Below are 6,000 nucleotides of genomic sequence, written 5' to 3' on the forward strand. Positions count from 1 at the left end.
AGTTTGCTATCGAGAACTTACATGCATTTAAACGTGCGGTTGATAACCGTATGGAATAGTTACTCGCCTTCCGCCGGAGACAGCTGCTGGGACTCTTTAAGATCTATAGTGTTGGGTGTTGTGACGTACGCGCCACGGCCTGTCTTTCTCGTGTGCTTCGGTGTTCAGTGGTGAATTTCTGTCCTGCGACTATCCAGATAACCATTGTCGAAGAGTATGTCGCTACTTGCATTTGCAGGCGGACGTTAAATGTGTGCTAGCTGAAATTCTTCTTACAGGTTGCGGAAATAAAGGTTAGCTACTTGGTTGAGAAGTATGGTAAAAAAAAATCTGCAGTTTCTTCGAATATGAAGGGGATGAGTTATACGGAAACCTAATTCGATTGCTTGCCATAATTCCTGATTCGGTTTGCACACTCTTTCTTCATATCTCGTATACTGTTCATTTTGCCGATTTGTTATTCAGGAAAGACACTAAGGTTGGGCGCTTACAAACTGTGCTAATCTATCTTCAGATTCTAAATCAGCATTGTGTTGGTTTTAAGCAAAACGCAGCAGAAACAGATGGACTCATGGGTTTGTATCATCATCACCCTTAAAAAGTGAACTACACGAATGATTGATGTAGTCGGTGAGCTACATGAAGAGGATGCGGCGTGAATCAGCACCATTGTGTAAACAATGTGTTTGGATCTTTTATTCAGAAGCTATAGCCACATAATCAGTATATCTGCAGAAATTTTCAATATCCGTTAACAGTCGGTCTTATGATTATCCTAAATGCTCTTCAGATGAAAATATACAAGGTTTTAATGGATACGGGCAGTACGACTTCAAACCAGAAACAACAGTGCCGGGATGTTGGTCGGAACTTAGAAGAAGTAACACCCGCAGACACTTGTTTTATTCTGATAGCTATCAAGAGCCTTACCATTGGCTCTACAAGATGAACCGCCTAGGTTTGGTTGCGAATGGCTGAGAACTTATCAGTCACAACCACGAGAAATGAATGAATTGTGAACCACTCGTATCAGTTATCTGAGTACATTGCGTGACCCACCAGAAATTTAGATCTAATTGCATTAATGCGATCTGTTGTTGCTATTGATTGTCCTGGGGTTGCTGATTGCCAAACCCCGCAAACTCAGAGCGAGTCGGTGTGCTGAGAAAGACGATCTTGTTGAGCACGAAATGAATCAGTGCCCAGCGCTAGAATTATGTTGCATGTAAGTCGAGAATGAAAATATCGCTACGTCAGATGCTTGTTGATTAACAATTTGTTTAGTTTCTCGGACGTATTTCAAGCATATGTCAATGCAAGTAAGAACTTTACCATCAATGGCTTTTTGTTAGAAATGAGTATGTAGAGCTCCAGATACAATAAAAACAATTTTGTGTTAGAAGGCGTTTTCGATACATATGTGAGACAGTCATAAGCGGACATGTAACAGAATACACAAAATAGTCTCCATCTGCACAACACCTACCTTTAGATACACAGTCTTTGACAAAGTGCTACAGCCATATACGTACACAGACACATTTCACCTGCTGCCACGCAGTACATGCGGTTATCTCTTGCAGTCTTCACTGGCACCTCTTTCTGCTTATGGAGCAAGCGTCGAACAATATACATGATAATCTGTACACATCCGCATTCACCATACCATTCATCCATATCACCTTTTGTGATGTGTAAACAGTATTCCTTGATGAACTTTTCAGTTAGTCTGTGAGGTGAATTTTGAGATTACAGTTTTCCTCGCCGAGCTAGTTGTCTTATAGCGAATTTCCTGTGTGGTTATTCGAATCTGCTAAGCAAACCCAACAAATATTCGGGCTCATCTTGCATCATTGACTTTTTCTCTTCATCGGCCAGTTTGAAAAGACCAGGACAGAGAGAGAGAAAGAGAGAGAGACGATCAATACTCAGCAGTTGGTCGAAGTGTTCTTCCTCCGCCATAGAATGTTTCTTTGTACTTAATGTAAGGCATCTCCCATATGTACTTAAAAAAACTAAGTTGCATCGTGATTAGGAATATTCCTACAACAGGCTGCGTAATCAGATTAAAGAAGGGAAACGGATACCACCTTCAATGTGATGTTACTTACAGTGAATTACTTAAACTTCAAACATAAATCGGATTGGCGTTCGCTTTTCTTAAGGCATTTCTCATATATTTACAGAATTGCCCCACTGTATCATTTGCTTACCCAATGCAATGCTGACGGCATGATTCACCTTATGACGTCAAAACTTTACTCTCAGATATTTTAAACAGATAACGAGCTGCAACGATTAATCACTGTTTTGATACTGCTGGTCAAAGATAAAACTCCATGTTCTTATAGGCTTTCTTTTGCGTTTGTCTGTTACTAAACGGCATACCAACATTCAGTCGACTCCATACAAATTACAGAGGGTTTATTTCGAGGCGAATCTCTGCTGTTGAGAAAAGCACTTAGATTCTTTGAATGGATCTTGAGGGAATGTAATTCGGCCGTGAATGAAACGCGGGGTAAAATAAATGGAATATGCAGGTGCTGTAGTAGTCAGGGATTGTTTAGCCTCAACGAGAACTTCACATAAATATTTAGCAAACTACATTAGGAGACGCTATAAGAAAGACATCATGCATCGCAGATATCAGTCTCAAAGAAAGAGAAGGCCCTCCAGGGGCACCTCGCGTCCTTCTCCAGGCATACCATGAGTTTATAAGAGGAAGTGTAAAAATATAATGTCAGTTTAATATTTAAACTTCATCAAGCACTGTAAGTTGTTGTCAAGAATCCTCGTGTACTTTAACATACGGTTATTCCTCCCTATTCCTTCTGGCTTAGTGGAAATTTTACCCAGTCTTTAACATATGACTGTCACACTCACTACCTCCGTACACAGCCTCCTGAACCACTAGGAACACTAGTTACTGGCCCTCTGTGGATTGTTTGTGCACTTGATTGCTGGATTAAGACAGGTTAACAAATAAGACTCGTTGAAAAATTTCATGCAAGGATCATGTATCATATACAGCAACTTTACTTTCTCCGGACTCGAACCAATATCACTGCTGGCAGTGTGCAGTGTTATTACTGCCTACGTAGATAGGAACTACGGGCTACGTTTAAAATGAAACCTTTCAGTACCTTTCCCTACCTTCCAAGGGTTCAAGCCAGAATGCAGGTCAAGCTCCTTGCTGTTATATGTTAGCAATAAAGAGCGGTAGACACTGTGCTTGGCGTGGAAGATTCATTCTGGATGATAGCAGACATTCTACGTGAGTTTGTGCTTTTAACACGCAAGCGATAAATCGCTCCTAGTGGTTTTCATTTACACACCTCACCTAAAATTGAAGCAGTTACATTTGTCTGGGGCAGTCTTGAAATCGAGCTACATGCTACTCAGTCGAGACGACAAAAGCATTTCTACCCATGGAAGTAACATTAGTATTAAAATGAGTCTTGCGATAGTAAAAGCGTTCATACCTGCAGTTGAATCCTTTACCAAACTTGGAGGCAGAAGTCGCGTTTGGGAGTTGTCCTGATATGACACTTCAGTGCAGTTTTAATTGCCAGTCGGTGGACCTCGGAGTCAAAATAAGACGTCTACGGAGAAAAACGACACACGTATCCGCCAGACGAACCGAGAGCAGCTGTTTGCGGGTCTTATCCGCGCAACACACCTGAGCGTAACACGAACGCTGCCATAAGTTTCACTACAGTGAAAGAAGGCACAGATGGGCGGCAATTGCTGGCTGCACTGGTGGTCCGCGAGTCGTTGATAGCCTGCACGGCCCGGCGGCAGCCGAGCTGGTGATAGCGGGCTGCGGGCCGATTGGCTGCCAGGTGATCGAGGCGGAGCGGGCGATTTGTTGTCGGACAGCGGCGCAGCGGGGCCGCACTGCTGATGCTGCTGCTGCTGCTGCTGCCGCCGATCCCGCGCGCTCATCCGACAGCGCGCCAAGGACAGCCGGGCCCGCGGCAGAGCGAAACACTGTGCGATGCGCGACACCGGAAGTGCGCCTCTGTCACTACCGGTACGCTGGTGTGTGTCTCTCGCTGCAGTGTCCACGCACTACACAGGGAACCAGTCAAAAAATTATCCGCGATCCGCTACACATACGATTAGATGACGTTCTAATTTTAATCTCATCAAAGAATCAGAGTCGTTTAACCAGCAACATACCCAGCTAACAACAAGTCACTCCAGACCATGTGGTGTATGAGTGCCCCCTCTTCGACGATGTTGTACAACAATTTAGAGAACAATTACCCAACAGCGACACGCACCATCTGCTCAGGCAAGAGGACACATTTAATGTCTTGAACAAACTATCAGATGAGATTTTTTTTTCTACATCCATACTCCGCAAGCTACCTGATGGTTATTCCAGTCTCGTATAGTTCGTGGAAATAAGGAATGTCGGTATGCCTCTGTGTGCGCTCTAATCTCTCTGATTTTATCCTCATGGTCTCTTCGCGAGATATACATAGGAGGGAGCAATATACTGCTTGACTCCTCGGTGTAGGTATGTTCTCGTTACTTCAACAAAAGCCTGTACCGAGCTACTGAGCGTCTCTCCTGCAGAGTCTTCCATTGGAGTTTATCTACCATCTCCGTAGCGCTTTCACGATTACTAAATGATCCTGTAACGAAGCGCGCTGCTCTCGGTTGGATCTTCTCTCTCTCTTCTACCAACCCTATCTGGTACGGATCCCACACTGCTGAGCAGTATTCAAGCAGTAGGCGAACAAGTGTACTGTAACCTACTCCTTTGTTTCCGGATTGCATTTCCTTAGGATTCTTCCAATGAATCTCAGTCTGGCATCTGCTTTACCGATGATCAACTTTATATGATCATTCCATTTTAAATCACTCCTAATGCGTACTCTCAGATAATTTATGGAATTAACTACTTCCAGTTCAAGTAAAGTCCAAAGAGAATACTTAAGAAACAATTAGAAGAATAAACAACACCAGACTTAGACTCCGTAGACCTTTGCTGTTCCGCCGGGACATGGACTTGGCCAGCCACCTCACGGCTGGAATCCGCTATGTTTTTGGATTAGGAGGGGCCGTTGTACATCATCACCGGACTTGACAACGCACCTATCACGACAGTAGAGATAGAGATCGACTAGTTGTTGGATTAGAAATAGGAATAAAGACTAGTATAGAACTGCCGCATCGGCCAACCCAGTGCCAGGGGCACTCTCACTGGGGTTAGCTCGGTAAAAAAGGCCAGCAAAATTAGGTTTGTTTCTACTGGCACACCTGTAACGCTGCAGGTAGAGTAATCACAGTAACATACCAAAAGTAGTACTCTAGTCTAACAGTTGTAGAGGAAGACATATTTCAATCATGATAAACAACATGTACAATAAATAACAGTAAATTAGTCCCCATAGTGGTGAAGGAATTGTAGTATTAACCTGTAGTTTTAGAAATTAAAGCTGCAGAAATGTCAATTGTTAATAGTTGGAATTATGACCTACTAATGTAGTTAGGTAGTAGGTTAACTTGTATAATTATAACGATTGAATGAAGAATTAAAAAAAAAAAAACAGCAAGTCATTGAATTGAGGGCTCACCAGTCCTTAGGCGACGTGAGACACGCTACTTGGGAATTATCATCGATGAAAGGTGGAACTTCGGAAGGCAATTGAATCGGTGACACAAAGGGCATTACAAGTACTTATTAACCTCATATCTATAGGTCATAAAAGATTTCACCTTCCTCCTCACCTGATAAAATTGTACCACAATAGCATACTAACGTCAGTAGTGGGTTACGGCTCGGGAACCTGGGCACACAGGCTCACGAGGGTGGTGCCCGTTATTACAGTGAGAAGAGAAACATGTTGTTAAGGTCTGTGGCGGCTTACGGGACATCTCTGGGGGGGGGGGGGGGCATTAGTGATAATGGGGCTCTCTCCTCTGGACTTCAAAATCAGGGAACAAGCCGCGTGGTATTGGGCTAAGTAAGCTGATGATATGAAAATA

General features: G+C 43.3%; 1 protein-coding gene across 1 annotated transcript in view; it reads right to left on the reverse strand.

Moving 5' to 3' along the window:
- LOC126199522 (TNF receptor-associated factor 3) overlaps positions 1–3,839 on the reverse strand; it is a 327,738-nt gene extending 323,899 nt beyond the window's left edge. The window contains exon 1 of the mRNA XM_049936443.1: positions 3,483–3,839. The gene's annotated coding sequence lies outside the window, so the exon portion shown is untranslated. The remainder of the gene's footprint in view (positions 1–3,482) is intronic.
- Between the last annotated feature and the right edge of the window lie 2,161 nt (positions 3,840–6,000).

The sequence above is a fragment of the Schistocerca nitens genome, chromosome 8 (genome assembly GCF_023898315.1).
Source record: "Schistocerca nitens isolate TAMUIC-IGC-003100 chromosome 8, iqSchNite1.1, whole genome shotgun sequence".
In the NCBI taxonomy this organism is placed as follows: domain Eukaryota; kingdom Metazoa; phylum Arthropoda; class Insecta; order Orthoptera; family Acrididae; genus Schistocerca; species Schistocerca nitens.